Source organism: Patagioenas fasciata, chromosome 5 (assembly GCF_037038585.1).
Source record: "Patagioenas fasciata isolate bPatFas1 chromosome 5, bPatFas1.hap1, whole genome shotgun sequence".
Classification (NCBI taxonomy): domain Eukaryota; kingdom Metazoa; phylum Chordata; class Aves; order Columbiformes; family Columbidae; genus Patagioenas; species Patagioenas fasciata.
This window is the reverse complement of record NC_092524.1, coordinates 8120372-8133334: the sequence shown is the minus strand read 5'-3', so window position 1 is coordinate 8133334 and position 12963 is coordinate 8120372.

Genomic DNA, 12963 nt, shown 5'->3' with positions numbered 1-12963 from the left:
ATGTGGAGATAATTTCCTTCTTTGATAAAACATTGGATGTTTTTATAATCTGTCATTGATTACCAGATCATAATGGTAAGAAATCTGTAGCTGATCCATGGAATCATGCCATTTGTATAGAGTTTTCAATTATAATTTTGTTAAAGAGTGAAAGATGTTTTGTGAGAAGCACTGAGATACATCTATTCCAAAGCCAAGTGGGAAGCTCATCTTTACAATGTCTTAAATTCCTCTTCCGAACCTAGTAAAGCCAGGGGTTCCACTAGTTAATTATGTCTGTTACACTCTAGTTTCATTAAAACACAGTTATAATACAGAGTAAGTACAGAGTGCCTGTTTTCTCTGTATCTTTCATTATTTAATATGCATTTGCTGAACACTCTTACTCAACAATTCTCCAAGTGGCATAGTCCTTTTTGTGACTCCTTATCAAGAAATCTTTTGAGACTCTAATCATTTCTCTGTGGCTCTGACCCTCTGTGAGAAAAGGTCCTATAAGTTGTCTTGAAGGAGAGGTTTTGAAGGATCTATCCCCTCTCTAAGGTACCAGAAGCACATCAGACCAGCAGGCTGCTATTGTGTAAAAGTCTCGCAAGAGAGCAGAGGTATCTCTAAAACAGCGCAGCTTTCCAGTTCTGAAGAATCCATCTCATGAGGAGCTACACTGCAATTGTTATTCTCTCTTGCTGTTTAATTCTAAGAGCACAGTGATACGTGATGTGTATTTGTCTTGCTCTGTCCTCCAGGACATGCTAACGTGCTGCTGAGTTAGAAATACTTTCTTTAAAAGTACTCAAATGCTGGAAAGGTATTTTTTTTCAGGGTAGCTGCAACCTGAGAACATCTTTTCTTAGGGAAGGGAAAGGTTCAGAAACTTCTTAACCATTTAAATGCACTGCTAGTTTTTGTAATTTAACTTCTGTTTTTAAAGTTGCAGTATATAATTATCTATGAGCTGTGTATTTAAAATAAATTATGTATAATCATAATTTTTTCTTTCTCTTCTGTGGAGTCACCTTTTCTGATAAATCTCAGTTTTTAGGAGCTGTATCTGAGGTGTAGGTGCTAGTCTTCATGTTACTTTTTTGTTGGTTTTAATTTTGCTGTATCCTGTTGTCCTTCTTGCTTGAGAAATATCTTCAGGGAGCTGTGTGAACTTGACACTTGCTGAGTGCAAGCTTCTGTCGGCCACCATGTCATCACAGCAAGGTCTAAACTTATTGAAAAAGCAAGAGTTTTAGATAACTATTTCAGTGTGATACCTCTAATCAGACAGTATTTTATAGTTAATTCTTTAGCTGACTTCTCCACAATCCCTTCTCAGTACTGATCAGAACTTACAAACCTGTAATGTTTTACAACTCTGCTGGATTTAACAGTATTTCATTTCTTGAATCTCCTGTGAAGAATTCCATATAACAAAGCTCCCAGTACCCTCAAAACAGAGAAACTTGCTCTACTTTTCTAAGGTAATTCTAAAAATCATATCCTAAAATTGATAATAATTAATAATGAAGGCCTATAAGAGCCTTGTAGCCAGGCTTTAATAAGACTACACAGTGCATCTCTAGGAGTAGAAGTATGAACTTGAATCCTAAACAAAGAAATGCTCCATGTTCATATACTGAGGATGAGATTCATATTCTCTGTTTAGTGCAGATGTCTGCATGTGATCCAGTTGTAGAAAGAACTGTTCATGAAAGTTAATGAAGAGAAATATATACCAGGGTCAAATCATTTGACTCATGTTAGTAGTCCACTTAAGAATGTCTACCTTACCTTCAGCTTGGTGAAGGGGCAGGTTGACTAACATTTGCTGAAGGGTGATGCATGCCATAAAAAACATGCAGGTTAGTTTTTAATGCAAATCACCAAGAAAACTATCTGCTTAAAGAGTAATTATATGGCTATGCATGTTCCATCATCTGATGGTCTTGAACAAAAGTAGTCAGTTACGTTGCCATGTGTGTTAGTTTTCAAAGTGTCATGTGAAGACTGACAGAGATCACATTTCCTTTTTGCTGCTTGGTCCAGCCCAGAGCCTCTAGAGGTGACAGATCTCTGCAGAACCTCACTGGAGCAGATCACCAAACAGTGCAGGATTTCAAGAGCTAATGGACTTTTATTGCTACAATATTCTTGTCATGAAGGTGATGGGGTTTGTGTTGTGGTTTCATGTATCAGCGTGGTTTTATGTCTAGAATCTGAGCCCTGTTGGTAAGCTTGATACAAAAAGAGACTTCTTTAGTTCTTAGAGATGAGTTGTTTCCAGGTGATAGGCTTCTGAGCGTACAGATTCATATATGCTTTAATGAAAAGTCTGCATGTTCATATATGTAGAACAGCTGGAGTCCAACACTTGCACTTGGAGGGAGGCTCTGCTGTTACTGAGGACTCCAGATCTGAGAAACTCCTGTGAGAAGCATAAAATTTATCAGAGCTCTATCACAAAGCAGATGGGTTAGTCCAAGAGAGTGACACCTCTAACCAGCTACAACCCTTGGCCAGTCGCAGCTGGGTGCTGCTGTTGGCAAAGCTGCATTTTGCTCTGAGGGCAGGGTGCAAGCGCTCTGCTTGCTGTTGTGTCTCTACTCTTGGAACTGTTAGGTGAACTGCAAGTGCTTGCCAGAGGGACTGTGTCTCAGACCACTGTAACCCAAATATGAAAACCAGAATAACTCAGCCGACTGGGTGAAATTGTCTAGGATGTCTGTATATTACTAAAAAAATAATATAATGTAATTATTTCCCTCCTTTTCTTTTAAGGAACACACCTCTGTTCCACATCTGGGGTTTTATATCACATCTTCATTGAAGCAGATTTTACAGGCTAGTTATAAAGTACTGGAATGTGGTTTATATTAAATGTATACGTGCTACTGTCATTTATATATATATTTATGCATGCATTGTTTAGTGAAGCAGAGGGCATCTAACACCACTCTTACAATTAAGAGATTCAGTTCCATACTTAGCGTTGACAATTCAGGTTTCCTCATGGCTGCCTTCTAACATTTGTGGAATTTAGATTCGTGTGAATGTTACGGCATGATTTGGGAGTGACACCAGGGGTCACATCATGGCACTGCAGTAAGTAATCACAATCTCTCATGGCCACCTTACAGGAGGAGCTGCCTATTTTGGAATTCTGGTGTTGCCCTGGAAGGTCATTGCCCTGAAAAGTAGTCAGGCCACAGGTGCCAGAGGCAAGTGCCAGGTTTTGAGCGGGACTGGGAGTCATGGCAATCTGACAGGCATCTGTGGCAGCTGTCACTTTGCAGGTCCTTGGTCCCATCGAGGTCCAAGTGGAACTGCCGTTACCAGAAACCCCGGTCTGGTGTGCAGGCGGGATACACCTGACCAGCTGGTTGGCAGCGCCTTGCCTTTTCAGGAGGCAGGATCTTGTGGCCCCTGTGACATTCCTATCAACAATAACCCTTGAATTAAACCCAGCATTTCAACAATGACTTATGATTTTGAAGGCTTCTTCTTTGCTATCTCTAGCATGGATGTCCAAATGCAACAGCCACTCATGCCTCCGCATTATCCTGACAGGTGGTGCTATTTTTATTGTCGTATCTGCTTCATTGGTTGAAAGGTGCAGGAGCAGAGCCCTCAAGGGCTGTGTTCTGGATGTGCCCATCTCCAGGCCCTTCAGCAGCAACTTGGGAAGGTCACATAGTTCCTTCGCCGAATGTAAACATTACTGGTAGCACTGAGACATCTACGTTAACAGTTTTAAGCAACGTATGACAAAATTTGAAGAGACAAAATTTAGACCCAAATGTTTGGAAATACTTGAAGGTTAATTTCACTTCAAAATATTTTTAAAATAATTTTTGGTGAAGATTTTTTTTTCAGTACAATATAGTATAAAGCTTGCCTCCCTATTTTTTGTGTTAAATGTATGTGTGCATGTTAAAGTTTTCTAGTGGCACTGAGTCTATTTTATGTTGTGCTCTTTAGAACATAAGACATGAGGACTTTTAAAAGCTGTTGTTTTTCTTGACTTCACCTTCATTAATCTTATTTAGTTTCTGTAAGGGGCTGTTTTGTGAGCTCCACCGATGGGTAATGTTTTCTTTTCCAAAGTTCATGATTCTTCTATTCAAATCACTAATTTTCGCTGTTACACTCCAGTGGTTTAGTGCTTCCCAGGCCTCGAGGAATGAGTTTAATTAGCAATGCTGAATAAATTCTGCGACATGATTCATCTTTCTTGTCACTTGGATCTAAGTAACAAAAATGCAGTTTTAAAATGTATTTAAAAGCCTTGTGAGAATGCCACCTTCTGTGTAACTGGCAAAAGATTTGGATGTAAATTTGGAAAAAAGGGATTTTACCTGTGTGTTATCAATTTAGCTGAGAGATACAGGATTCAGTCACTTGTCCTTGAAGTCACTGGTATGTTGTTTTCAAAATACTGAGCTATGAGCAGGACTTGGCACGCACATTCCAAATTAAAACTGTGCATTGGACCTTTTTTAGATTAAATAATTGACTTGGCAAATTTCAAAACTATCCCAGATTTAATGTAGTTTAATTTGTCTCTGGCTTTTTATATTTTGAACAGCACATACAGAAATCCATTAAAGGAAAAATGTCATTCTCCAGTGACCCTGACTGTTGCAGCGCAGAGGTCCAGATTTTGTTGTGTCCTGTTCTCTGAACCAAGAGGTATATTTCTAAGCCCTAGTGTCATGAGGGGAAAATAGGGAATGCAGGAAGGGAAACAAGGAGTGAACTCAGGAAAGTGGGGTTGAAATTGAAACCTTTGTTTCAAGGTGCCCCAGTAGGCACTGCCAGCACTACAGAGAAAAGAGCGTTTTGCCATCAGGTCCAGAGCATTTTACACCATTAATGGACGACAACTCACAACAACTGCAAGAAAAATTAAATGTAGTTTTCCAGAATTTAGAAAAAAGGATAAAAATAGTTTGTAACTTGCCCATAAGAGCTGTAAGCTAAACAAAGCTGAACTGCCTGGCTGAGAATCCCAAGTAAATGAGACCACTCCCTCTACTCCAGCACATGGAGCACTGTGAATAAAAAATATGGATTGTTTAGTGCCTTCCTCATCTGGGCACAAAGAAATTAAGGACAAATTGTGGCTGTAGCCAGTTCCCTGAATTTTGTCAGATTCAGACAGATCCCAAATGTTATTTTAATGTAACCCTAAAGGAACCCCCTTGCTATTAATGTTGTATTTATTGCAGTTACACTGACCCTAATGAATTTTTTAAAATGAAGTTGACAGATGTCACAAATATTTTCAATGCAGTTTAACATCATTAAGTGTAACCTTTCCTAGAAAAAAAAAAAAGGTTCTGTGAAATGAATGTAGGATAAGTGCAAATGCGAAGTCAAAGGTATTGCATATTACTTAGTACACAAAATAGATGTAAGGGAATAATTTTTGTGGAGCAGCATTAAAAGGTTCGCTCTCCCATGTCTCACCAGTACATCTCACCTAGTAGGACAAGCTCCTTTCAAAGGAATCCGTTCGTGAATTTAGCGCTTAGGTATTATGTGGAGTTGGATCTGCCTTCAGAACTGAATTCACTAACCTTAGCAACATTTTCCCAGATTCACTTTTTATTACTTTGCTCACATGTGATAGCCTAGAGGGCTAAGCAAAGCCTCTGAAAAAGAAGGGTTATTCCACTTCCTTGGAGATATGATCCTGTTTTATACTAAGTTTGCACAGTTTTTTGCACGTGGTGGCCCTAGTTCTGCTTGGAACAAGGGCAAAGAATAAATCATAGTTCTTCACATTGTATGCAAACTTGTGAAGCAGAGGAAATACATCATTATAATCCCGGCCACCAGAAATACAAAATGAGTGATTTGAGGACTGGATTCTACTGGATTCCAGTACTTTATAAGCTTTAGAACACTGGTAGGGTCCCCAGTTGGAATATAAATAAAGCAAACCCTTCCAAAGGTTTATAGGACTCTACTTGGTGCTCTCTTACTGCCTTAATTTATGATTGTTGCAAATTCACAAGCTGTGAAATGTGTTGGTCACAGAGCTGATGGCAATAACTTCAGAATATGAATGAGAGCATCTGGGTTGTTATTTACCTTTGTTTCACAAAGTCAGCTTCTCATCTTTGCATCATTTAACCTCAGAAATATGGCTGGGTTAGACAGGCATATGGAGCCTTCCATGGAACAGCACGTTTGCTTTCTGTAGCTTCGTTAGTGTCTTCTGTGAAAAAAATACACTATTTGTTTTCCCACCACTGTGCTGTTCCCCTACAAGAATACAAATCAAATTAATGTAAATAAAAACAAGCAGCATCTTCCCTCTGTAAAAGAAATAAAGGTACTGGGACTCAGAAGTTCTTTATTTTATGTTGACTCTGTAGTGATTTGGATAAAATGAATGTCCAGACAGCAAACCTGTGTAGCACTCAAATCTCATTTAAACCCGACTTTGCACACTTTCATTACTGCATAAAAATTTTGCTTGCTTTTAGTTCTAGATTTATTTCTCTGTGCCTGACTTCCATGCCTTTGAGTTTCAGTTTCTATATCTATAAAATGGGAGAGAGATGATAAAGCTTTTCACATATTTGGCAGTTGCCATAAGTTTTCCTTGGGCTGAAAACTGGTATTGGGTCTTGCTATTGTTCACCAAAAATGGGAATCCACCGTAGACAGTTACTGTGTGCTAACGCTATTTTTGTGCTTGATGTCCAGAATATTTGAGATTAATTCAGGAATAACTCTCTGTAATTTAATGGTCTGTGTAATGTGGGAGTTCAGACTTGGTAATGACAATGGCTACTTCAAATTCTATGCCCCAGTAGGCTTTTTTACCAGAAAAAAGGAGAGAACTTGTATGGTGATCGGTGACTCTGAAACAAGGCGCTACCGCTTTGTGATTTCCAAATCAGGATCATTCTTTTATTGTGATGTGACTGGATAGAACATCCCAGGCTGCACTTATGTGAGAAGCCTCTTGAGGCTGAATTGATGGGTTGATAAAAATTAAACTTAAAGACTGTTGTCACCATATCTCATTTTCTGTTTCCACTTGACTTTTGGCAGCTCTGCAGAGTTTATAGTAAATATTATTTGTGATGGATCCCCTTGCTTGGCTCATAATGTGTTTGTGGAGATAATTTCAACTGCTTGAGAACTACTCGTGCTGCCCAGTGCCTCCAGGCCTCTTGATACAACACATAGTAAACACCGTGTTAAGGACTGGGCAACTCTAAGGGGATGGATTAAGGCTGAATAAGATGGAAAGATTTTCTTGAAAGAGACAAGAAGTTTTGCATCCAGTGAGAAACAAAACTGTTTCCTGTTAAGAGAGAGAACAGATTTTGTCCTTTGGTGTGGAAAGGTTAAGATGAGGCTAAACATTGTTTACTGCTGTGAAGAACGACTTGTGAGCACAAACACAGGTAACCCGTCAGCTGCCCAACCGCTAGGGCTGCTCAGGCACTGTCCATGGAGGCGGCTCTTTGCAGGTGACCAGTCCAAATCCCTGCTTTGCACTTAGAATTTGTGGAAATCCAAAGGAAGGAGGCTGGTGCAGCCTGGAGCTTCTTGTTCTGTCACTCCAAGCACTCGAGTTTGTTAGTTGTTCTGCATTGAGTTCAGACCAAACAAACACACAACGTTGATTCATCAGTACCTGTTCAGTGTCTCTAGTGCTTTTTGAAGAGCTCATTTACAGAGATGTCAGCTGGATGTTAATTTATCATACATAGGATTTGCTTAAAAAGCCAGGTAATTCAGTTAGAAAACTAGTCTTCCTCTCGTCCTTCTGTCTGGTCGTGGTTTGTTTATTTTACACCGTTCTTTTGAGTTTTCAGGTCAAGCCTGGAGCTGGCGCTTTCTGGGGTTTAGATGTTGAAAAGCTCTTTGATAAATGATGTGAGAGGAACTCTACAAAGATTTTCAAGTATCTTGAATGGCAGATGGTTTTGAAAAAAATTTAGTATTAGAGATGATGGATAGTGTTGAGTCCAGAGTTTGTTCTCCCCAAGCAGAGTCCAGAGAGCATGCAGCAGACAGGTTCCTCAGTGTCATTGTTTTGTCATGCTTGATGTGATGTGGAGATAGCTGAAATACCTCTATAATGTGCTACTGACAAATATGTGTGTAGTGTATCTGCCTCTATATTTATTTATATCTTAACCTTTTTGAAAATATCGATCTTCAGTATTCTGTATGGTTCTCTTTTACAGACTGTAAATGGGTGTAGTTCTAGCTTCATCTCTTGGTTGAGTTTTTTTGGTTTTTCTTAGTTGTCACAGGACATCATGCTCAAGTGGCCTATAAAGAATATCTGTTATTTATATATATCATTCCAGCTGCTGAATTGCTCTTCTTTTAGATGTTAAGGATCTCACTTGATTCTAGGCAGGCTTCACAGTTTATATTCATGGCCGGAGCACACCTTTTTTTAACATTTCTTTTTGTGTTTTTCTTTTTTTGAGAACTTTAAAAAGGAATATTTTGCTCAGCTGGTGGGTGGGTGATTCTAACTTAGTGTTTCATTAGTGTATTATGTTTCTGTTTCCTCTGCTGAATGCTAGAACTGGAGTTGCAGAGAAGTTCATCCAAGATTCTCTGTCTTTTATTGTACGATTAAGCTCCTAACAAACTTAGGTAATGTATTTCTAATTTGGATCCGTGTTCATTTATTCACCATTGAAAGGAAAAATTCACAAGAGAGGCTCAGCTTTATGTCAGTGGTTTTTTCTAAGGTTTCCTCAGCCAGTGAGTTCCTGGCCACCGCAAATGGCTCAAGAGTCTTTCCAAACTTAGTGACCTCAGGTAATACAGAAAATTCCATTCTGGAGCCTGGAATCCTGTTAGGCTTCCTCTGGTCCTCCATGGTACCACACTGGGCCCCAACTTTGTCCCTAGTGCAATATATGTAAAAACAAATGTAATCCAAGCAAAGATTAGATTAATCTTGATCCCATTGCAAACTTAACTCCACTTAATTTGGCTACATCTGCTTGCGATAGTGGAGGAGGTTGGCTAATAGTCTTGCAAATACAATATTCTGGAAACTTTCTGTTTGCTCCTTTTTCTGACTATGTGATACCAAATGGACGAGCAAAGGTGATTGATTGTACATAAACGTAAAGCAAACCTTTCCCCAAGCCTATTTCAAAAAATCCTGATGCTGCTAGTCACATCATCAGTTTCCATTTAAAATGATACATTATTTATGCATTAAATTAACGATGACCTTAACTTAGTGATGTTGAATTTGTGATCAGAACTGTAAAGCTTCAAATTCTTTCCCAGTCGCATCCAAAACACAGCTGTGGGTTTCTCACAGTGAGGACTGAACAAACAGAAAGGTCCTCGTGAAAACAACAAGCCTGGCGTGATGCAGTATATCTCACTATTTTGCATAGTGGCTTTTGTAAATATCTACGGATTTTATCTACAGTTTATAAATAACTATTGTACAACAACAGCTGCGGCGGAGCGGCTCAGATTATGCAACCGCTTTCAAAGAGCCTGGACTAAAGTCGCTCAGTTGTGGTCAGGTTGAAAATTTGTTACCTGGGAGTTGAGAAATGAGCCTGGAAGAGGCAGGAAATTGCTTCACAGGGGTGATTGGGACCTGGACAGTCAGGAAAAGAGTTGGAGCGGGCGGGAGTTCTGCCCGAGAGACCTGTGGGACTGGTCGGTGCGTTGGCAGCGATGGAGCTCAGCGCAGCAGCAAGGTCTGCAGCTCATCAGCGCTGACATCCAGTAGGTGTCATCGCAGCCAACTGGGATTATCAGTCACAGAAGGCAAGGATGATTTGTCAGGGTGGGAGAGAAGGAAACCCAAGTCAAAGGACACCATCTCCAAGCTGTAAATCTGTGAGCACTTTTGGAAAAGGATGCTTCTACTTATAATTAGATTTTTCCACATACGAAAACTGTGATTTCTCATCAGCAGCCTCATGCATTTGGAGACATCTGTGTTTAGTTCACTGCAGATTAAAAGAAGTAAAAATGAAGTAAAATTTTCAATCTCTCCCTATGAATTTGGTTAGATTAAAAATGAGCATTTTTTGTGTGTAAGGGAAAGGTACAGTCTACCTAAGGTAGAGCTTAGATGAGTTATTATCAGAAAGGTTATTTTAATCTGGAGGGGTTGATCTACAAGAGGCAAATATTGCCTTGGAGAAAGTAGTTTATCGTGGGCCATAAAGCTAGAATCATAGTGGTAGGTTCAGGGTTATGCTTTTATCTTAAAGGGACTTTTTCTTGTGATTTGGCTTATTATACAAGTCAGTAGGACTACTCACAGGCGTAAGAATAATTCATGTGAGTTAGAAATTGCAAGTGTAATCCATATCTTCATTTGTGGTGCTGGTGACAATGTTATAAACCAATATTTAAAGTATTTGAGACTTTAGGTGGCAGGGTTATACACTACACAAAATTATTTATTGGATACAATGTTTTTTTGCTCTTGTGACAACTCCTGAGTTCACAAGATTATGGCTGTGGTGTTTCTAGATTAGTCACAGTAGCAGTTATTACGTTATGTGTAAGGATTCAGCCTATTCCTTTAGAAAGTTCCTCAGACATCTTGAATTGTCTTTTAATTGAAAACCAGGAATCAATTCATATGTGTGCCTTCAACATCTTTTAAAATCCAAATTATTCTTAGATAGATGATCTTTATCCATTCAGGGCTTACCTGGGTTAGCTTCAAAGTATCAGCTTCTGTATGTGTTATTCAAAGGATTGTATGTCTGAGGCTCAAATCAGGTGTTTGGGAAGGCAATGTATTGCACCCCCCCCCCCCCACCCAGTGTATATCGGTGAAGAATAAAGGGTGTAGATTCTCTTAAAGCACATTTTGAAGTGTTTTCCTCAATACTTGCACAGCTCCAGACTGTAAACTGTTTAGACGGCCTTTCAGTATTGTGTTCACAAGCAGTGGAGAGTGCAGCAGAAGAAGCCATACATGATCGCTGCAGATGAGTTATTCGTGTTAATATTTACTAAACAATACTACCTAAAACAGAGAGATTATGAGCTCAGTTTAGAAAGATATTTGGCGTGCAGCACACCGCGTCCAGTACCCCCGGCAGAGGCACAGAAACACGGCACGGTAGATAACAGCTCCCTTTGGTCTCCCTAGAAAGTGCTGGGACTACCCAAGCACTTAATGCTCTTTCTGTAGATGTACCCTGATGTACCCTGAAATAAAACTCCTGTGAAATAAAAATAACAAGAATAACTTAAATCTATACTTAGGAAGTGTTGGGCCAGTTCCACAGAGTAAACACAACTTTAAAAACAAGTGTAGCTATTGGCATCAACGCAGTCAGCCCTTGCTGTGGTGATACAAAATCCATTCTCTGCAATGCTGTACTCTTCAAATGAGTTCAGAACGTGGTCTCACTAATTTGAAAATACGTCTTTTTAGTTAAGTATCCTCTTGCATTTTCTTATTATTGGCACTTCCTCTGATTGCTTTCAGTCTATTAATTGCAAACAGATACTTTCTGTCAAAATGCCTTTTACTTTAGGAGACATGAACAAAGCGAGAACCCATATAGTTTCCACAGGAGGTGTAGCTGTGATCTTCTCTGAGTCCCAGGAGACAAGAATATTCTCCTTACCATGGTGAAAATCCTGCACATAGTGTGAAAATTCTGTACATAGAATGAAAAGAGCTGCCCAGGTCACCGATACCTATTAACCATGGAGTGAAATTTGTGTAACTGATCGGTTTTCTGCAGACCAGGAGGTAGCCATGCAGTTTTGCTCTTGTCAGGGGGACCTAAAACCTGCAGTTCCATCAAGGAGATGATGAACTCACTCCCCAGAGCTTTTGAGACTCCTGAGAAGCAGCTGCTAACCCAAGTACATTTGTGGGCTTACATGTCCTGAGCTGCAAGGCAGAGCCATCGCTGCCCACTGGGGAACACCACTGGTCATCAGCTGCCAAATAGATTTGACTCCATTCACCACCACTCCTTTAATTATTTAACAGTCACAGTAAACAGGTGAGTATAGAACAAATAAAACAGCAAACAAATGTGATATCAGATGAAGTAATAACATCCATAGAAAATAATTATACATGTATACAAATGATTTATTGCTTATGGATTACTTTGACTTAGGTCCAGGTGAAAATACTGTAAATCCTTTATTAACATATTCCTGTCTGAATCTTTCTGTGTAGTTTTGTTTCAAACTCCCTTTTCCAAGCCTTGAATAGTGTATTTGGGGTGGCTTTTTTCTTAATGTTTTGTCACGGTAACTAAAATAAATTCTGATCCCTTCCTGTGATACGAATAGAAAAATGTACGCATTTCTTAAAAGTCAAGTATTTACATATAGCTTTTATATGATTTCTGTTTAATGGACAGTGTGATTAAATGTTCAAAAGAACCTCTTCATTGAAATAACACTTTAGTTTATTATTGGTTGGACTGGAAATCTTCCATGTGGTGCTTGCTCAGATCAGCTTCCTCTCTGTGTTGATCAGTAGTCTATCTCTTAAAACTGAATTACTGCTCTAGTAGCTGTCATCCTGCCTTTTGACTTTGATAACTCTTCTCAGCTCAAGAGATAAAGATGTTGGAGAATTTCTTGTACATTGCAAAGATTCTTTGCAAGATTAAGTTGACCCCGTACACCTTGGCTTAAGAGTTTTATATTCTCCTGTAGAAATGCTGAGGAGGTAGTGAAGGACTTGTTCTAACACACGTTTGTTGAATAATGCATGTTAGGAAATAGAATTACAGCCAATGAGAAACAGTTTGCACAAACAGATTGACTTTGTAATGTTTTAAAGTATATTTTAAACCTTTAACCAATGGGGATGCATGCTCTGAATTTCAGAGGTTTTTAAGCAGCAGATTGGAATACGAAGTTAAAATATAAAGCTTTGAAAACAAGTTAGAAATCCCTTTAGATCTGTCTACATCCATTTTTTTCCTTTTCTCTCCCTGTACGCTACCAATG